The sequence below is a fragment of the Lepisma saccharinum genome, chromosome 1, assembly GCF_977018435.1.
Source record: "Lepisma saccharinum chromosome 1, izLepSacc3.1, whole genome shotgun sequence".
NCBI classification, from domain to species: domain Eukaryota; kingdom Metazoa; phylum Arthropoda; class Insecta; order Zygentoma; family Lepismatidae; genus Lepisma; species Lepisma saccharinum.
Window position 1 is genome coordinate 169,627,347 of NC_139229.1, and position 23,069 is coordinate 169,650,415.

The window sequence follows — 23,069 nt, forward strand, 5'->3', positions numbered from 1 at the left end:
CCCAGCCGACTTCTGCATCTTGAACTTCTTGGGGCAAGGGCAACCTGAGTGCCGCCACTCCATTGACTGTTGTTTCGTTTCAGGATCGTAGTGGTACAACCATGTTTCATCCATGGTTAGTATTCGTGACAGAAATTGGTCGGCATTGTGTTGAAAATGGGCAATGACTTCCCTTGATGTCCTCACTCTTTCACGCTTTTGATCTGCTGACAGATTTTGGGAACCCATTTTGCCGAGAGCTTGCGCATGTCCAAGTCATTATGAATTATGGTACCAACGCGTTCCCGAGAAATGCCCATAATCTCTGCCACACGTTTCGCTGAGATTCTGCGTATTCAAGAATAAGGTCATGAATTTCATCCACGATTTTGTTGACAGTCACTGTTTTTGATCTTCCTGCACGTGGAGCATCATCTGTTGAAAAATCGCCACGTTTAAAATGTGCCACCCACTTCTTCACAACTGCATATGATGGAGGAGAGTCCCGTAGTGTTCCACTGATTTCCTCATGAATTTTCTTTGACGTCTTTCCTTGGTGGAACAAAAAATTGATGACAGCTCTGATCTCGATGTTTGTGAAAATCGCTGGCTGGGCACACATGATCACTTCCGGGGCCTGAAAACCACAATACCAACTCCGTTATTAATATGAAAATTTGTATGTGTACATACCAAGATATGTTCTCTAAAACTGTAAAGTTTCATCATTCCACGTGCACTCCTTCTGGGTTGGGCTACGAACTTTTCAGCACCCCCTCGTATGTGTGTGACAGTCATGCAATATATATTTTTAATGTATTTATTGTTATTATTATTCATTAATGATGGTAATTTTTGTAATTATTATAATTAATAAATAACTGCACATATATAATCAACAAAGGAAAGCAGTGATTCAATACAAAATGGTTTCTTGAATTTTAGTGATAAATGAAAGTGTGGACCTGTCAGCCCCCTCCCCCCCTTCAGGTAAGTTAAGTTTATCGTAAGCTCTGGTTAAATTATTGTTATTGTAAATATGTATTGCAAAAGTATCGACTTCTTCTTATTGTTGAATGTCACTACTTTTCTCTATGAAGTTTACGACGTACTATACGAGAGTGCGTCTATGGAGAGTTAGTTACAAACCTCAGTTAACAATATTCTGTATGAAGTAGATTTTGTTATTTTCTGTTTCAATTTCATATATTGTGCTTTGCTCTTTTAGCAGTTAAAAAGTCACTGGAATTTATTCTTCTTCTTCTTCTATGGCGCTCCGGTCCGTATTCGGTCCATGGCCTCCACAATCTTCCTCTTCCATCCCGTCCTATCCAAGGCTGCTCACTTCCAGTTGCAAGTTCTCAGTAGTTGTAGTGAGGCCTCCCCGATGACGCAGTGATTACAAGGCGACGATACCCGGTGGAGGTACAAGTGGTTCGGAACCCACTTTAAACTGTAGGTCCAGTCCCGATTAGCCTTACTGTGCATAAAGTGGACTTCAAACACCAAATCAATCAATCAGTATACCCTGTCCCAGCTAACTGTGGAGCAAGGCCGCGGATAGCGTCACAGAAGCGAAGGAAATCTATTGGCCAGAGCGAATCAGTAGACGCTGACGTTCAGGCTGGTAACTCCAGTCGCTTTCCCCCACTCCACTCAATTCCGTTCCTCTTACGTGTTCATTGGTGGAGCCGTCTCGCGTCACTACTTGCGCAGAGACTTGTTTTCGTTTGCCTCCTCCACAGTTAGCTGAGACAGAGTATGGTTGTACTGCGTCTGCTCCAACTGCTTCTTCCCATCGGTTTCTGGGTCTTCCCACTGATCTTTTCCCTCCAAAACTTCCTTGCATCACCCTCTAAGGGATTCGGTTTTCATCCATCCTGATCACATGTCCTGCCCACTCTAACCTTTTAGCTCTTATATAAGTTGTAAAGTTCAAATAATCCTAATTGGTTCTTATTCTCCAAATATTTTGCACTTTTATTGGTCCCAATATTTTCTTCAATATTTTCCGTTCAAACAAGTCCACCATTTCAGCTGCACTTTGATTAAAGATCCATGTTTCACTCCCGTATATCATTATAGTGCGAATTAGGATTTTATACAAAGTATCTTTGGCTCTATGGTTTACTCCATGATATTTAATCAATGATAGTAATGGTAATGGTCGCTGAAATTTATTATATAAAAATGTCTTCACAGTGGCGGAGATTGGGTTCCAAAACTACAGGGGCAAATACAGTTTACTTTATCTTGGTCCATAAGTTTTAGCATAGTTTAGCATAGTTTGATATGTAATGGGGCAGAAATACATTTTGATTGATTTAACATTTTTGGTTGCGTCGGCACGTGTGGCCATTTTGCACCCTTCAATATATGCAGGGAAATATTCCCTTATCTACAATTCTTACTTCAAATGAAAGGGGGTGTAAAAAGCGCAAGTTTGTAGAGGAACCCGCAGAAGACCAAAAAACCATTAAAAAAGTCGAATTAACTAAAAACTTGCTCACAGACCAGCTCTTCTCAAAGAGCTAAAATCATTTGACAAAACATTGTCATCATCTCCCAACAGGGATGACAAATAGCTGGGAATATTAATAGTCTGCCGGAGGAAAGCAAAATCGGCACATTCAACAAGAATATGCAGAATACTTAAAACGACATTACAAATACGACACACCGGAGGGTCCATCCCTTACAGCAAGAGACCATGGGTTAGACGACTGTGTCCAATACGCAGTCGAATAAGAACTTCTTCTTAACTAGAGAGACGGGCAAGGAGCGCCATATTCCCATGGTGGGCTTAATCGCGCGAAGCTTCTTCCTCGTTGCCTCATCCCACATTTTGGGGTTTCTCAATTTCATCTCGTGATATGTTCTTGTTGCCACGAATGTTCGCCTGTCGTGGCGGCCAATGTTTACGGACATAATGATTAGTTCTGTCAAGACTGTCCCACTCACAGAGGAAGCAACAGCATTTCGAGTAACCTTGTTGCATTCATCTTATCCTGTCAATGTACAATTTAGAGCATCCATTCTTTGTAACACAGGAGAAACACACTTTCGGATATTGTACCATACGTTTCTTAAAACTTTGTGTTTTTGGCTAAATGACACGTGATACACGGAAACAAATTGAAGATTCGTTTCTGTCACGTACAAATACATTAGAAACACACATTTTCATCTAAAGGACAAATTTCGTGTTGTGCAGTGTTATTATGATTCAAAAAAGGGCAGAGTTATACATGCGAGCGGAGAAAATAGGAGTGGAATTCCATTTTGGAATATTTTCCCCATACTTTTACCAAACGGTTTTTACTCCATATTGATGTGACTTCATAGAGAATCTAGCACAGGAACGATCGCACGTAAGACGAAAAATATATTCGTTAAGTTATTTACAGAATGAATGGAAGTAAGTCCAAGTGCACATAAAGTTGATTCAAAAAGCACAGTGTGAAAAATACAAATGATTGTTTTATGCACACAGGGTAAAACAAAATAATACAATCCAAGAGCAAGCTTTACCAACCTTGATTAAAGAGTTTAGATCCCTAATATTTTGTGTGTGTACAGTCAGAGAAAGTAGTTCTTGGGCCACGAGACCTACGATATCGTAACATCTTTGAGCCTGTTGTCTATGCAACCCAAATAACAAAATTGTCGCTTAGGTTTTCCTGGTGAACCTGGCTTCTCGGGAACGATTGAGTAGCTATTGACAGCAGCTTGAGTCATACCCCCAGGCCCAGCCGTAACAAACAAGTGGGTGCAGTGAGACCACCAGAAAAGTTTCAGGAATTGGTTTCTTAACAACAGCTACTCGTAAAGAAATGTTCTCTTTACTGATATTAGAGTCATTGTCAAGAAAGTTCACTGAAATGGTGATTTTCATCGAATCATCATCGCGCAACACACATGCTGTCAACCCAGAAGTCCTTGAAAAAGATTGGAGTTAAAAACAACTACTTGACAAATGATAAGACGAATCGATATTCATTAGTCCCAACTTAGAATTTTGTGTAAGGCATGGATCATCATGTCCTATCATCCATTTCATAGCTTCATTAATCATCCTCATCGCCTTTGTTGACGCAAGTTCTAGAAAAGCAATATAAAATGAGCAAAATTAAGAAATTAATAAATGACATTTTCAGCGATTTCACGCAGCGACTCAGTTGCATGTAGACAAAGTTTCATTAATCGGGAACCAAGGGCCTCCTCTTTCTGCTTCATTGCCATTTTCCCTCCACTTTGCCTGCCGCGATTAACCTTATGTTGATTAATGCAACATTAATTAAAAAAACCAACCAACGAAACAATCCACAAAGTGCACCAAAACGGCGCATATTATGAATAGGTAAACTATGTGATATTATGCTAATTTAGAATTTAGTAATAAAATGGTAATTTTGGGGCGTTCAGTTAAGTGGCTGCACATCCCTTACGTAATCGCGATATCATCAAATTGTACGAAGCGTGTCTACACCTATGTAAAGTGTCAGTCCCCGTGATGGAATATGTAGCGCGTGCAATTCGATATATTTTGATAGGGGTTCTATTACTATTTGATTTCGTTTATAAATAGGTTGTGTATGAAACCAGGGCTTTAAGATCAAATTTCATTTGTTACTGTTTTTATTAGTAATTTCCTCAGTTTTCTTCCTCTAAAGTTAAATTATTCATGACGACGATTTATGATTATATTTAGACATGAATGAACATACACAATGAACACATTTTGGTCTGAACTCGAACTCGGAACCTTGTTCGGCAAGAAATACAAATATCCGTAAGGCATGAATGTTTCATTGGAGATGTTCCTCTACTTCAGTCATTTTATCACTAATATATTTCTTTAATATACAATAATAAATCACAACTACCTAAAAATAAATATTATTTTGCATTTTCACGTGCATATGTTTTTTTTACGGTTAGAGTGTGAACTGGCACCTGTTTATTTAGATTGTTCTTTATGTTTCGTGTGTAGTTAAAGATAGGAAAAATGCTTGTGGAACGATTAGGGCTATAAGAATTCCGTCCGTGACAGAGTGGTTAGCACAGTGTGCTACGATGCCTGATGTCCTGGGTTCGAATCCCGTCGTGCGTATGGGTGTTCTTTGTGAGTGCCCCTTCATCAATTTCATCATATCACTCATCCTCGTCGTCGCGATTAGTAAAAGGTGAAAGGAAAACGACACTAAATAAGAAAATAAAAAGAGGTTACAAGAGGCTTTCTTATTTCCGGACGTGTCCTAGATTTTAGACTTGTGTCTGGCCTCCGGAAGGAATTTGAAAGAAATCACAAATGTTTTATACGTATTTTGGGCATCACGTAACTTCAAATTAGATGGAGAAACAGAAAATCTCAGGGGAGTCTGAGATAACATGGTTCCTTGGAGAAGTATGCTTAAATCAAAGTGTGTGCATGGTTGCTACTGGATGTTCGGAAAAACAATTACAATCCCAGCTCAGAAATTACTTCCCGATTTTCTAGATCCGGAAAAGTCCGGATATATGTATAAAAATGCTTACTTTGTGAAGTTTTATCGATACTATAAGTGTCGGTAATTTGTTCGAAGTAACAAGTTTCATTCCAGAAATTACATAAACAGTCCTTATTAATTGATTGATTTGGTGTTTTAAGTCCACTTTATGCACAGTAAGGCTAATCGGGACTGGACCTACAGTTTTAAAGTGGGATCAGAACCACTATGTGCCTCCTCCGGATAAGAACCCGGGACCCCTTGATTACAAGGTAATGACGCTACCACTGCACCATCTGGGAGGCCCTCAGTCCTTATTGGAGAAATAAGGCACAAAATTATGTTCTTTCCCAGTGTATAGCAGTTTTTTACATTTCAATAAACAAGAACTTCCAGACTTTGTTTACGAAATTGTGAACTTTTTCCTTACCGAATTCATGGATTGTTTTCCCTTCCTGGCCCCGTCTCGACGAAAAACGTTCTGTCTTGCATACAGAAGTTGAAATCACATACGGCCGTGCTATTAATTGAGCAGTTGAGGAATTTTGAACTCAACCGTTCACTTCATCATTAATTTTTGAGCTGAAGATGTGTCATATTCTCGTTACATGCTAAGATGTCCTACTAACCTATTATATTTACTGCAAATGCGTTCGTGTCCAACATTTTTGAGACAATTTGTCCTACTTTCCGCTGAAGAGTGATCTGATAGCCCTATGTGTGATGAGAACTGTTTTTACTCAATTTCTGATATAATTTATTCCAGCATTTCCTTAAACTTCTATTACCTTGTTATTAATTCCAATGCTTACACGACTTTTCCTTCTTGCTCGACCTTTGGGTTCAGAAATGTTTACAACATCCCCATCTTCTGCGTGTAAATAGCAGGCAAGAACACTCTGGAAGACCGTAATGTATACAACTTGTTTACTACATATTTTACGAAAATACTAGAATGTTAGCTTGATATAACTGTGGATTGGAACGAACGAAATAAAATACCTCTTTTATACGCACACTGGAACGAGTGCAGGTCTGCCGTGAGTCGCTCTGGCAGTGAAGGTCACTGATCGAAGCAGTTGGTGCTTGCTTGCTAGAAGCAGGCGCCTTATCTTTGCTCAAGGAAACACGGAAATCTTTGTTACTTGTTTTCGCCAGACTAATGGTGAACATTTACAGAAGCGTAAGGAGTAGTATCGTATTCTATTGGAATTAGATTTCGTGGCGTTTAAAAGATATCATAACAATATGTAAATCTCTTTTGTGGCCTACACTAAACTTATGTTAAGTTTCATTGACATGTGAAAGCGGAAATTTAGAGATCCTTCTTCCTTACGATTTCTAAACAACCGAAGAGTGTGGTGAACGTGAAATTACTTATTGTTCGCACCACCGATGTGTATTATACAAATGGTTTCTAATAAAAAACCCTATTCCATCACAGGAAGTGATTTTTAAGACAATTCTACCACGTATCCAACGTAACCAATATTCAGATTGATTCCAAGCTTCTGTTTAGTTTTTTTGTGTCGCATTTTTACCTCTTGCGATAATCGCGACGGTGAAGATGATGGGTAATGATACGAATGCAATGCTACATCTAATCCTCGTCAGGTTTCGAACCTGGTTCCTCTGGCTTTGTAGAGAGTTACGGTGATTTTTATTTTTATTTTCATTTGGTATTTTAAGTCCACTTTATGCACAAAAAGGCTAATCGAGACTGCATCTACAGTTTAAAGTTTGATCCGAACCACTATGTGTCTCCACCGGGTATCGAACCAGGGACTCATTGATTACAAGGCGACTCCGCTACTACTGCGCCATCGGGAAAACTAAAAGAGAGAGAGAGAGAGTTACGGTGACTACGGTGATGAAGAATTGAAAGTATCAGAACGACTAAGCTATTCTTTAGTCAATGAATATTACTATGAATGTCAGTTCAAATTGAAAAAAAAATAATACGAAATTTCCAGAGTGGGTTACAAATCGTTAACTTTTCTCTTTCCACACATTACTTTGCTACTAGATAATTGCATGCTAAGATGTAGAAAGTGTTACATTTTCAGTGTGTCAAATTGAGATTTATTTCTGAGAATGGAGTATTGGGAAAAGGATCACCTCACCCCCCCCCCCATCACCACACACACACACACACACACAAAGCATATCGGCTGTTGTTCTTATAACGAAATATAACATGTATAAATTGTGTCAAGAAAAATTGGAGCCTATTCACATCCTTACGGAACTTGGAAGAAAGCCCACGTAGAGATTGAGAAGTTCTGTTCCGACAAAATCGGGAAGTATAGTAAATTAAAAAGCAAAGTTCTACCTTATGCTTTGCACCAAGCCATGAAGGCGTATAGGGGGTGTGGAGTTAGGGCCCCAAGTTTTCTTCATCAGGCCGAAGGTGGGGATAATGTGATCAGCACCACGCCCCTACCCCGAGTTTCCTCCAGGTACCCACTTTGTACGACGCTGGGCGGGCACCGGAGCAGCTTGAACAAATGGACAAAATCCCGATTCTCCCCCGTCGGTAATCGAACCCAGATCTCTCGCATGATAATAAAACGCGCTCACGACTGAGCTACTGCGGCACATATAGTATAGTAGCCTATGTAATTAAGGCAAGAATTGTTTTAGCGTTTCGTTCAACGTTTTTAGGTGAATCATTTTCGGACATATAACGTGTAACTCTTGTCGGTTGTGCGACCTGGCTTGAGAAAATGGCGATTTTCTGACGAACAACATTCAACCTGACAAGTCACGTGACTTTCCTACATTTCCTGTGCCTGTTGGCTTTTGCATGAAAGACGAGTTGCTCTTGAGACCGACAGAATCATCCGATCACCTAAAGGTGCAATGTGTGTTGCCTACCCGTCCGGCATTATTTACTGCCATTAAAGTCTTATGGGGAAGAACTTTTTTCCACCACTGTACATCTAAGTTAAATTTAAACTTGTAGCCTTCGCATGTCAATATATCTTGTATTACTTGTTTAATGTGATTATGCTTATTTTCTTAACTTTATATAGCTAAATAATAACTAAGCAATAGCCTAGTTTTGAATTTGATTCACGTCTTCCAATGTGCGTTATTGTTATGTGTGTGTGTGTGAGTGTGTGTCTATGTGTGAATGTGGTCAGCGTCACATTTCTTCAACTTTTGGATACTCGCGACGATGAAGATGAGTGATGTTGCTGAAATTGATGAAGGAACACCCTTGCCCAGGCCGAGATACGAGCCTGGGATCTCTAGCGTGGAACAAAATAATCTATCATGCAATCTATATTCTAAAGTAAATTATTTGGTAATCTCTATATACGTATATAAAATGGATGTATGTGTACGTATGTGTGTGTTTTTGTTACGGCATAACTCTCGAACGCCTGGAGCGATTTCAACCAAACTTGATACAAGTCACTTGCAATCTCGAAAGAAATAGTGTGGGGGTAAGGCACCCCTGGCACCTTTAGAAGTGGGGATGGGAAGGGAGTGACATGTAAAAATAATCGAAAACGACCGATATTAGTGTGGAATCCATAGTTTTCAGGGTCGCTAAGATGGATAGTAACACTCCCAATGCCGTTCAACTCGAAGTTCATCACCTATCGGTGTCGAATCCATAGTTTTCGGAGTCTCTAAGCTAATTAGTTACATTCACGATGACCAAACTTGGTACACATATGACTTACAATCTCGAAAGAAATACTGTTGGGGTAAGACACACCTGGCATTCCTAGGGGTGGGGGTGGGAAGGGGTGACATGTAAAAATAATCGAAAACGATCGATATTAGTGTGGAATCCATAGTTTTTGGGGTCGCTAAGATGAATAATGACACACTCCCAATGCCGTTCAACTCCAAGACACCCCTGGCACCCCTAGGGGTGGGCGTGGGAAGGGGGTGACATGTAAAAATAATCGAAAACGACCAATATTAGTGTGGAATCCATAGTTGTCGGGGTCGCTAAGATGAATAATGACACACTCCCAATGCCGTTCAACTCCAAGACACACCTGGCACCGCTAGGGGTGGGGGTGGGAAGGGGGTTGCATGTAAAACGACCGATATTAGTGTGGAATCCATAGTTTTCGTGGCCGCTGAGATGAATAGTGACACTTCTAATGCTGTTCAACTCCAAGTTCATTTTACAGTATAGTTAGAATTCATTTTATTCCTGTCTAATAGAAGATTGGGATAAATAGATACCCGGCAACGCTGGGCAATCAGCTAGTTCTAAATAAACGTGACTGAATAAAATAAATTATGTTTATGAGCAATAATTTATTTGGCGCCTATTTAAATAAAATACGTTTCATTGCCAACATCTAATTTGAGGTTATTCAAAACAAAAGTTTATTTCTGTGTACAATGATAGAATTAAACGTAAACAAAATCTATTTTGTTCAATATCCTTTAAGGACAGTTGAAAGGGCAGTTGTTTTTTTTATGAAAAAAAAAGTTTCCAACCTGTGATCATGTATGATTGTCATCATGACATTCACATAGAATGGAAGAAATGTCATAAAAACTCTTCCCCTACAATTAACGCACAACGCACGACATTCGTCATACTGAACAGGCAAAAATCAAGCATCTGCTGTACTTGCCGTGACGAACTAAAAGAAGAAAAAGACACCACACGTTAGGAAAATAAACAACTTCTCCCCTGAGCGCATGTTTTGAAATGCAGTTACAATCAAAGAGTAATTACGGGAGCCTTATTACGAAGCGGCAAGGATGTGACGAGTTCCTTGTTTTAACAAGGATCCCGCACATACAAAAAAAGACTACTTCAGTCACCGGATGCGGCCTCCTTCAATTTCTATTTATTGCTTCCCGCAATTACATAATTACTCTACCGAAAAAGGGAATTTGCTTCTTTCTTTTCGCACCGTCAGAGAGCTAGACCTACTCTTTGTTCCACGAACATCGCTTGCGTTTGGACATGTTCTTTGAAGCTTACCAAATTCAACGCTAGAGCGCGGGACCTCACACGTTGCGTCACGTTAACTGGTTCGTGGCTGAAGACTTACTACTTCATTAATGTTGTTAATTATTTCTCACGCAAGCTGTAATTAGGGTCTATCGTTCGGAATAGTCTGGGAACGTGGAAGAAGTCACAAAACGTTGGCAATTGTACAGTTCTGCGTGCGTGCGAAAGAGGGGGATATTAAGAAAATCTTCAATTTAGGTAAGAACTCCTCTTTTGAACACCTCAGGGATCACAAATGGCGGCACTTTAACAGACTTTTAAGCGACTTGGCGGAAGAGATTATGCTCTTCGTTCTTTTGTATGTCAGCAAGATTTCTTAAGAAGCTGGGAATGGACCTGTATCAGATTATTTTTTTTGTATGTGTCGTTCTCTGGTTAAGACCTTGTAGATAAGGTTAAATCACTAGATCGTTTTGGTGGTTAGAACAACGGAGTATTTAAGAGAGCTTTCACATCGAAGTGATAAGTGACAAGGGCACCTTCAGTTTCTAGATAAATGTTCACTACGGGGGAACGACCCAGTCCGATTGATTGATTGATTGATTGATTTGGTGTTTAAAGTCCACTTTATGCACAGTAAGGCTAATCGGGACTGGACCTACGCTTTAAAGTGGGATCCGAACCATTATGTGCCTCCACCGGGACCCCTTGATTACAAGGCGACGACGCTACCACTGCGTCGGGAAGGCCACGACCCAGTCCGAGTAACATGGCTTGCCTTGTCGTGTCACTTTGGTAGCAAAGATTGTGTTTATTTCTGAAGATTCGTTTCCGAGTAACATGTGTAGCCAAGGGGGAGGGTTATAAAATTTGGGCCCCTAGGCTATCCTTTGCATTGAACCCTGCCGACATTATTATTATTATCATTAACAGTTTTGTAATTGTGGTACTTCATTTCCACTAATTGCATGCTCTGTATTAATACCACTTGTAAACTTTAAAATATAGACACATCTGATTCATTAAGCTTCCATAAAACAATACACTTAAATTTAACAAGAGAACACTCACCTAAAACGGTAACCCTAGAAACTTCTACCTTCTTTCATGAAATAGGGAAATAAAAGGATTTGGCCTTTTTTTTTTTATCACAATATTAAGGAATTTTAATAGTCGATGGTCTTTGTAACTTCTGCCCCTTTAGCGTCTCATTTTTATGCGCCCCCCTAGACTTGCGTCCCCAAGTGCCAACCACACCCTGCTCCGTGTCGCTTGTCTCCTGTCGTTTCTGTCTGAAAGCTCCCTGAGAATGATTAGGTCTTGAGCACCCCCGAAGCGTGTTCTTATTAACATTTTGCTACCTGAGAATTCGTTTCGATGCTACGAGCCCTCGAAAAAATGTATTATCTAGCTCACATGCTTGCAAGAACGTGGTAGGTACAGATTCACTATATCTCCCCTTCCCCCTGGTACATACACATCACGTCAGATTAGACTTTATAAGAATGATATCTCCTCTCTTACCCTTTTCATCAAAATTTGTCCATTCAAAACCATACATAGACACGTTGCTTATCGTATGATGCATTTAGCTTTTTGCTTTAAACTAAAAATTTGTAAATATCTTAGTTTTTCACACTCCGGAAGACAGTGTTTGCCTGGATTAGTAAGTAAGCCTGTCCATACAAAAATTATACAAAAAAATGTTCACTTCCTGGTAGAACAAAAGTAAATGACCTTTGCTATCGTGAATCGCGTGGATGTATTACATGCAGTACAGAAAAATAATATTTTTTGAGGGTTCATAAGCCTCGGATAGCAAAACCATTTAAAAAGTTGTTGGCCCTAATGTCCTACAGAATGAAAGGTTTATCTGTAATTGATTGATTTGCTTTATTTTACTTCGCTTTAGTGCAACTTTTGGCTAATTTGCGAAGATGGGGATGAGCGATGACATGATGTAATTGATGAATGGACACTCACAAGCATCCATGCCCAGGCTAGGATTCGAACCCGATTATATCGTCGTCACACAAATTTTTGTTCGACACCGATAGTTTTGTTTATTAACTGAGTACTGGAGTGTGTAGGACTTGGATTGCAACAACGAATTACAGATAATTATGTTCCAGCTCTTGTACGACAATTAATGAAGAACATTTATGCACATGTCTGTTTCTTATTATTTTTAAAAAAATATCAGCCAGTACGTTCAAAAATGTAACGATAAATTAGGAAAGAATCTTCCTTTACCCACTGGCAACACTGACCGCTCTTGAACAACCCACAAGCCGCAAGATGGCTGTCACAGTTTCGTTCAATCCCACAGATGACTGGAGGGATGAGAAAAAAATGGTGGGGAAAGGGGGCAGAAAAAAATGGAGGATCTTGAAGAGGTATCTAACCTTGAACAAAAAGACTCAATTATGTGTAGATGAAATTAAATTAGCTTTCGGGGTTGATTGCTGTTGGCTAACGGAGGCCCCGAAAGTGGAGAAGGGGGGTCAAGGGAGGGGGGGAGCGTTCTTTGTTGCCTCTTACAAGGTACGTCCGGTTTTAGATGCAATGATACAATGATGGTGATTACTGATTTCTTGTACGGAGGTCACTTGTCAAATTCTTCACATATCAATTGCTATTGTGAGTGTGGAGGTGCTCACTGCATGCAATTATGACAGTGTTGTAAACTTTACAAAAAAAAGAAACTTTTGCTACTGCGCACACTAAATATGAACCAAAGAGAAGTATCGTGCTTGCTTACGACTTTCTTGCAAGACCATATCACGAAGAGACTGCCTTTGGATAAGTCTTTCATTTTATTTATTTAGGTTCTTTTACGTCGTTATTTCTACCTCTTGGGTAAATCGTGACGATGGGGATGAGTGAAGAAGTTGATTGGGATTGATTGGGATGGTATTTTAAGTCCACTTTATGCAGAGTAAGGCTAATCGGGACTGGACCTACAGTTTAAAGTGGGATCCGAACCACTATGTGTCTCCACCGGGAATTGGTGATTACAAGCCGACAACGCTAGCTAGCACTGCGCCATTGGAAGGGCCTGAAGAAGTTGATTATGGAACACAATGAAACATTCTTTCTTTTAGCAGGGTTCGAACCTGGTACCTCTGGATTCTCAGTCCGCGATACATACTGATCATTCCGCTATGGAATTGCTTTTCTAGAATGACCAAAATATTTTGACCCAAAAACGGGAGATTCCTGAAAAATCGGTAAGGCCTAATTACAAAATGATTGTTGTTATTAACATGTTAATATTAATTATTAAAGTATGAATCACATAAATGATAAATCATAAACAATAAATGTTGCCAAAAGGTATTAATAATTATAATAACGGTATTACATTGTGCTTCTGATCCCTTCTGATCAAATTTTGGTATTAGTCCTACGCTGCAGTTGAGGAATGCCAGAAGTATTTATCAGAAGAAGCAATATTTTTGAGTACTGCTGTATTCTTCATCAACCGTTCATAAAACTTTGATTGGTTGATTTGCTTTATTTTACTTCGCCTTTTGTGCCACCTTTGACTAATTTCCGAAGATGGGGATGAGTGATGATATGATGAAATTGATGAATGGACACTCACAAACATCCAGGCCCAGGCCGGGATTCGAACCCGTTCATGAAACTCTTCACATATCTGACACACAACGCGAAATTTGAGTTTGTGTCAAGATGCAGGAATTTAAATTCTTGGTGCAGGTCCATACACTTCTTGGTCAATAGCCATGCTTCTTCAAACGCACACAAGACAATACAACCCGCTACGCGAGCTAACAGAGTAAACTGCTGTCTGCTCGAATGTTCTCGACGACAATTTCTTATTGTTATGAAGTGCTTGAAACGCAGTCCAGCCGTTTTGCCAAACCCTACGCTTTTCCCCCTCAAAGTTACTGAACAACTGACTATGAGTTGTTGTTTTTTTATTCAAGAACTTAAATGACACAGAAACGTACTTCGCAATATTGTATAATGTCCAAAGATAGTCTTTGACAACAACATGTAACAGAATCCTTAAATCTGACGAAATTGTTTCGGCGAACATACCAAGGAAATAGCTTCCGTGTACTGCAAAACACACAAAATTGGGATAAGACTTCCACGATTGAAGAACGATTTGAGCGACATCTATGCACCGAACAAAGCCAATAAGCAGCACATACGTTTCAGGTTCTGCGAAAAGGAAGGGATTTACCTACAATTTTACGAATGATAACGTTGTTAATTCGAAAAGGAATGGATAAATCTGTGTTTTGATTGAAGACAGAAGCAAATTGCACGAAAAGGTAATGGACATTTATGTAAAAATTCTCTTGTAATTCCAACTCAGACTATAAAGGAAACGATTTCCATGCGGAATTATCCCTGTAAGCTTGTCTTGAGGTTGGACATGCAAACTTGATAGATTGGTCTGCACGATCAGTGTTGCCAACCTCTGAACACATCAAAATAATATATTCATGTCAAACGTGCTGATTTCTTGTCTCCTGAACAGTATACTGGTATTATGCGGGTCGTACTGCGACTGCGTACTGCAGCATGTTAACGATAATTCTCTCAATATAAGTATATAGAAATTTTATCGAATTGTCCATATTGGAAATAAAACCACCGCACAAGTACGGTTGGCAACGCTGTCTCAGACAGAACTGCAGTGCCATCTAGGCACGCTAGCCGAAACTAAACCTTAAGCTTGTTTATTCCGCTACAGAAATATACAGCCATTAAAATGCCATTACACATGTAGTTATTTGTGAGAAATACCGGACGCAAGCGCAAGAAAAACAAGACACGGATCAAGAAGCTTGTAAGTCTTCTGAAGCAGTGGCAACAGGCCTGTTGTTACGTCATTATCGCTGCTTACCCTTAGCCTTTTTATTAAGAAAAGAAAACCCCTTAAATAACTCAATATTAACAAGAACTTGTGACGTTCCTCCTAACGACCTACTATGAGTCCATCTCAGACGTGGGGTAAGCGATGGAACAACTGATATTGTAGCTTAGGTATCTATACGCTGCAATCCGTAGTGTCTGTCATTGGCAATAAATTCTGATACCACTAATATTCGTTCTATAATTCACATTTCAATTTTTAAAATTTGAGTTGATGTTTTAACTCCACTTTATGAACAGATAGGCTAATCGGGACTCGACCACAGTTTAAATTGGGATCCGAACCACTGTGTGCCTCCACCGGGTATCGAACCCGGGCACACTAAGTGGATGAGAACCTATAGGGTAGACTTCCTTACTTAGTAAGGAATACTTTTCACAGCAATCTAAAAGTTATAAAGGGGTCCCGGGTTTGATACTCGGTGGAGACACATAGTGATTCGTAAGCCGAAGGACCAAACCGTTCTGTGGTGGAGTCATGGAGCCATGTATATGTATATACTACATAAATAATGAGTGGGGTTTAACATGTTGTAGCCCAAGTATGTTGTTGTTCACTTGTTGTTTTAAATCCACCTTGTGCACAGATAGGCTTATCGGGACTGGACCTACGACACCGGTGAGGCTCTAGCCCAAGTATGATACAATATTGTTACTTATAATTTAATTGTCACTATTGTAAATTATAATCAATAAAATTTTCTCTCTGAACAATTTTTATATTAGCATAACATGAAAAAACTAAATATGCTGACCAAGGCAGTAATTTATTTTATTAAAAACATAAACTAAACGTAACGTTTCAACCTTCTAGCAAGGTCTTCTTCAGACTCTGTAACAAGATACAAAAACAGGGCATTATACGTATACGTATATACACAAACATTACTCCCTCCAGATATAATGTATTATATAATGCCCTGTTTTTGTATCTTGTTACAGAGTCTGAAGAAGACCTTGCTAGAAGGTTGTAACGTTACGTTTAGTTTATGTTTTTAATAAAATAAATTACTGCCTTGGTCAGCATATTTAGTTTTTTCATGTCATGGAAACAAGGCTTAATGGTGTTATAATAGCATAACAGTGTTGTGTTTACATTTAACATTGTCTAAGTAAGACTTTCATTTTTTAAAAAAAAACACTAGTTGCCTGTGTGTGTGATATTAATATAATTTTCAAAATCATTTCAACCAATGAAGTGTCTTGACCAGTTTTGAGATATAGTTTGATTGCACATGCAAAATGTTCACTAAACAAATTTGAGGGCTTTGGACCCGATGCAGCCATTCGTGGTGCGATTTATGCTGATATATGCACCATGAATTGTTCTACAATTTTTAGCACATCGCAAGATGGAACAAATAGAGGTGGGTCCGTCGAACGAATTTTGTGTTTCGGAATTTTCGCGTGATTTAGTTCGGAGTGAAGATTGTCAAGTTTGCACAAAATGAGAGTTGTGGAAATTTATGTTTTCTTTTCAATTAAGGTTTTCTGAATTATAATTCAGAAAATGTTCAATTTTCTTTGTGGAAAATGAATAATACTTTTGTTCTTTACAAAAATCAAAGACTTGTGCATGACGTAATTTAACGGGACGTGTTTCGCATTCCATGTATATTCCATCTTATCCACATGGAGTAGTGTTTTGTTAAACTTATGCATAGCAAAGGTAATTATTAAGAGACGAGACCGTTAAGAATATCCAACGAAAAAGTTTAGGTGAGGCCATTGGCTTTCTGAGGACGAACTACATTATAATTTATGCAAATAATTTGTGCGTTAACTTACGTTCAGTAATCTTTGGAAAGACGTAATTGCAAAAAAGTACTAAATTGGGTTCTCAGTTTTCCACGTAGAAGCATGTCACGGATGAAAAACCAGATTTCCAGATGGCGGCAGCTGCACACAAAATTGTCTTCGCTCAAGCTAATGCTGATTATACCTGCATTTCCTTCTAGATTTATCTACATATATCAAGGAGGTATTTGGAGAGGGGGTCCAGGGTATCCGGTTCCCCTTCCCGATATAATTACCAAGTTATTAATTAAATAAGCAAAATATTTGTTATCCATTTTATCGTATAATATGAATTTTATTCTTTTCCACCCTAACTTCCGGGGTGACCCAAACTTCACCCTCTCTTCCACGTAATGCAACCCTGGACTGCATTTTGAAAACTAACTATGGTCTGGCGTCTGAGGTCACAGCCAGTATAATCCTGTGTGGGGCTTGTGTCGTGTCCTGTCCATGTGTGTTTGTGGTTGTCTTTTCATCAAATTAATCTCTATATGACCATTCGCGATTAGACAAAGGTGACAGAAAAGCTAAGTAAAATAAATCCAAACAATCAATTTCCGAAACTTACATGAAAGTTAAGATTCGATTGGGATTAATTAGTTTACCTTGATGCTATCTACGAATTCAGGAATAATAAATAATAATCATAATTTGATGCTTTCAGCATAAATTTGCATTTTTGTGTTTTTACGTCGCTTTTCTACCACTTTTCACTAATTGCAAATAGTGTTGCCCACGAGACGAGACGGGACAGGCTTTTAAAAATTCGAGACGAGACGAGATTGACCATGTGTCATAAGACAAACAAATATTTTCGAGACGAGACAGCATTTCCACGAGACTCCACGAGACGAGACAGGCTAAAGTCTCGTCTCGTGGGCAACACTAATTGCAAAGATGAAATTGATGTAGGGACACTCACAACGAACATCCATAACCCAGGACTGGACTCGAACCCGGAAAGTCGACTACTTATCGCACTCGGGCACCAACCTAGCTTCATCGGCTTGTAGCACCATTGTAATTTATTATAGAAATCTCGGATATTCTTATAGGCCCATATATTGATATTATTTGATATACATTTTAATGATTTTATTTACAAATTATGTAAATAATGAATTTGTACTGTTATATATATTTTTGTGGCATCTTTTTATATTTTCAAAATTCAATTTCTTCTTTCTTCTAAGGTAGTCATATTTAACTGTTTAAATAACAACAACAATAATAATAATTACTAGACCTATTATTCTTAATAATACTTGTAAGCTACTTGGTTAGTTCCGCGAGGACCTCCGCTGAAATATCTCTAAATATGTGGCTCGGACCCCCATCCTTTCTTACAAAACGAACAGGTTAAATAGACAATACATATCCCTTGCATGTAGATACAAAGTAGTGTTGTTTACAACAATGGACCAAAATACGAAGAGAAAACAAAACAACAAAGTGACAACCGTGAAAGACACTGAGCCTGGCGTAGCAAAGGGGGAGAAAAAAGTACAATGGCCAGCCACATTCTTCTTCTTCCCTGAAATCCGAAAGGTGAGTAATGGAGCGAGGAGTTGAATAAGCTTCGCAGTCAGTTTTGGAACTTTCGCGCGCCGGAAAAATCTTTCTCAAAATGACCGGAAATAATTCACGAGGCGAGACCCTACTTTTTTCCCTCTTGTCCTTGTTGTCGCTTGTTGGCAACCGTGTCCGGCTGTCCGCAAGGGTTTCCATTTACGAGGCCTTCTCACCTTACCTTGCGCCCGCTGGACATTCATCAGAGCAAGTTTCTCACGGGTGGGTGGAAGTTTACGCTTTTTCACTTTCGACTTCGGAAAGGCCTTTGATAAGAAGAATCTTCACAAGTTTACTGCGGTTCTTTGAGTTTTTAGTGGTGTAAATCCAGAAAATTTGAGCTTGCCACATATACACGTAAGGTCAGAACCCCTCCCGATTGATTTTAAAAATATTTTGCACTAATTCTATATAAACATAGGTGATCGAGAGATGTACATAGATGGTCAGAGCTTCTTCAGTTCCAATGTGTTTTTTTCATAATCCTTTTTTAACTTTAAGGTAAGGATTTTAGATAAGGCAATTTTTTCTTGCATTGCTACTTACAGGAGTGCAAAATTGCCATACGTGTTGAGGCACCCAACAATTTTAACTCAATCAATCATTAACCAAACAAATAAAATACAATAGTTTAGGAAATAACTGTAAACTAGTATATGATCATTATAATAACAATACATTTTAACATTTTAGTACCTTTGTAATAGTTAAAGGCTACGCATGTGCTACACGTGCACACCTTGGTGCGTATGCGTATGTATTTCGCCTGAATCCCGTCTACTTTTATGTGAAGGCTATACTTGTAAACCATTCTGACCAGGTTGTGGACGAACAGACTAGCTCGAATAGATTTACACAAATAGTAATTCCAAATGTTCATAGGATATTTTCCAAAACCTCAAGATTATTATTATTGTTGTTGTTACTATTATTATTATTATTATAAACAATTTCAAGACGAGACCAAGAATGAGACGGAATTCCTCATTCACCTCAGTAGATGATACACGACACAATTCTTATGAGCTTACATGTCTGTCCGAATGGAGTTTCAATGTAGCTACATTCAATTTACAACTAATTCCAGCTAAATCAGACAGTAGACATATCTATTGAATTATCTCGAGCATACTCTACAGGAGTAGACTGCATATCCTATAACTTAATATGTCGCAGTTCTTCTTCGAAATGTGACAAAGGATCAAACGTACGTTGGAGCTTTAATTTTTTGCCAAATACTTATGGTGCATCCTGTATTGGAGTTTGAAGGAAAGGCAAAATGAGTCGTGGTAACTGATTGTGCGGTACGAAAATTGAAGTTGTGAAGGTCTATTGCGGACACACATCATAAAAGAAAAATCGTATGCCCTCGTTCGGCGCGCCTACAATGCTAGGATAACTATCCAGGGAATCAAAAGCAAATGGCCGTACCTCACGACAATCGCAAATGAAAGGTAATGCCGGTCCTTTATAGAACATTGATTACGCCGGAATGAAACCTCAATTTCCATACGAACAATCGCGTAAATAATGCCCTGTTGGCGAAAGCCGATTATTCCGATCTCTCTCTTTTTTAACTTCTTCTTCTTCTTCTGTTACTCCCACAGCTTCGGTTGCAGTGTGGGCAGGTCAATTGCAGATTCTGTTTCCACTCCCGTCAAACGGATCTTCCCGTCATGCCTTGCGATGAGAGCGTACAGCTATATTCCGATGCAATCACGTTGTTCGCTTTTTTTTCTTTTCTACTTTTTAAATGCATGCGCATACAAGAGCGGTCGGAGGTACTTGAAAAGCGGGGGGAGGGGTGTCAGCATGATAATTGGGCACGGCTTCGGAGATCGTGACGAGGCTTTCGTATGCATATATTCATGACGTTCGTCTTGAAAACATTGTTGCCCCGGCGCTGATGACGGACGCGAGAAAGGATACTGACATGTGGGAGGGGCCGCCGCGATATGCGAAACCTGGCTGGTGGCGCCTCCTACGCGTCCCTTCCCGTAATTACATTACTTGGGAGACGCTCATAATCGCGATACGAAATTCGACTCTCCCCGTTTTAATGTTGCATTCCTTTGGCGATGCGGTCTCGAAATGCCGGCATCTTTTCGCGGCGTGTTCTTTACGGCACTACCTACTAAATACGGTAATAAGTGGGGCCATTCCTACGTTTTGTGAAAAATTCGGTATTAATCCCCTCCCTCTCGTGCAGAAATCGAGATGAAATCCGTTGTTATGCGCGAGACTCAGACCCGGACCTAAGGGTGGAAAGCCCTGTGCGTCAGGTCAGTGGCATATCACCAAAAAAGAAAGTTCATAGGCTACATCTGTAGCGAATATTTAACACTTTGGAATGTCAGATAATTTAGCATTCTTCAAAACAAAGAGAGAAATTGTTGAAATCATTCCTCAGCAAAGTATAACAATAGAAAATAAATATTTTAATATCAATATTAAAATTTGTGAACATTCAAAGAAACAAGAGTATTGAAACTTATGCGGGCATAAATACAATAGAAAATTTACTTCCTTCATTCTTATACCTTCTTGGGATGCACTCAATAGTTCGCCTATGTTTCACTCAGTATACCGTGCAGTTAGTTATCAGGCTCTGGTGTCATGAACCACAGCGAGAATCTATGGAATTAATAGATACTTTGTATTTTTTTCTTGTTTTCTGCAACTTGTGGCTAATTACAACGATAAGGTAGGGTGATTATTTTATGATTAGGTAAATTTTACGAAAGGGTGCTGACAAGTAAACACCCATGAGACTAAATCTCGAATCCATAGTGGGTTCACCACTAAAGAAGCTCGGTCACCAGGAGGCTTGTGTGGGGGTTTGTATCCCGTGTCCTGTCCATGTGTGTTTCCGTTTTTCTCTTCGTTGCATTTATCTAATCACAATGCACCCACATAGTCGCTATTAGCCAAAAGTGGCAAAAATCGAAGTAGAATAACACAAGTGCAATATTATGTAAGATATCGGTCCTTCTGGATGAAGATTTGCTATTTTTTCAAACCTGAATTCATGTGAAACAATTTTTGGCTTCAGGTTCCGCGTAGCCCTACTCTCTTCACCAAATCGTTTCTTGGCAGACTAACAAAAGTTTGCTCATTTGCTTATTTTTTACTTTACGTTAGACTATGCTCTAACCTCTAAAATTATTATTGTAACCTATTATGCGAATGGGGCAATGCCTAACGCTAACCAGGCCAGTTGATGTTTCTGCAATTTTCTCTGTGTGTGTACCGTAAATAACCTTTATTCATACCTGTTAGGTCTTAAACAACATACTTGAAAAACTTTCTTTCTTGTCATTTCTTGAAAGAATAAAACAATGTGAATGAACATACAATCCTAACCTAATGCATGCTTAACTATGTGGACTTATGTACGGCAAAAATACGTAGTTCAGGGAGGACGAAGAGCAGAATGTCCGTTATGCAGTGAAGAGACGAAGTTTCACATTCTCCCCCAGTGCAAAGAAACCGGGAAGGCAAGGCGAAAATGTATTAGGGAAATAAATGAATCTAAAATGGGGAAGATAATGAAAACCGTTGTGAGGAGGGAGAGACCGAGATAAGGGGGGGGGGACGCAAATAAGAAATTTTGAGTTAGACGTATAGTCTGATCATTATGGTATAGTAACAATGCATGTCGTAAGGTCACCTTGAAGAAAACCGTCAACGAAATTCTCTAACTGAATTTTTATTATTATAAATTCATTTCGAGGAAAATTTCAACGAAAAATTAAATATTACTTTTATATTATTATTTTAATATTATTAAAGTGTGCCAGTGGATTCATTAGCTATAAATTCACTTACTAGATTTTTAACTAAGCTTTTCACTCTACTAAATAACAATATTTTATTATACATGTAGGTAGATTATTTTGTGTTATATAAATAATTTTACTGACAACATCTTTGTCAAGCTGTCATCCGCAATGTTAACAATACTTAGTTTAAAAATATTTTTGTCCAAAAGCAATTCATATCAAAATGAATTAAAGTAGCTTGATCATACCAAAACTTCAACTGTTAGACTCTTTGATGCTCAACAGACGTACAGCAAAATATAAATCCAGATTACCTATACAATATTATGCTTATAAGGACATTAATAAATTTCAGGCTAATATTATTCGTTTACCTAATGCACCATGCTTCATGACAGACTGCTTTAATATGATATCTCCCATGAGGATTCATTTTCCTACCTACCCAAGTAGAGATTTCAGGAAGACAATCCCTACAATTCCAAATAATATATATCAAGACTACATACAGTCAAAATTACAATGCGAATATCACATATATACAGATGCTTCAAAATCAACGTCTGGAAAATCAGGAGCAGCATTTTACTGTGATAATTC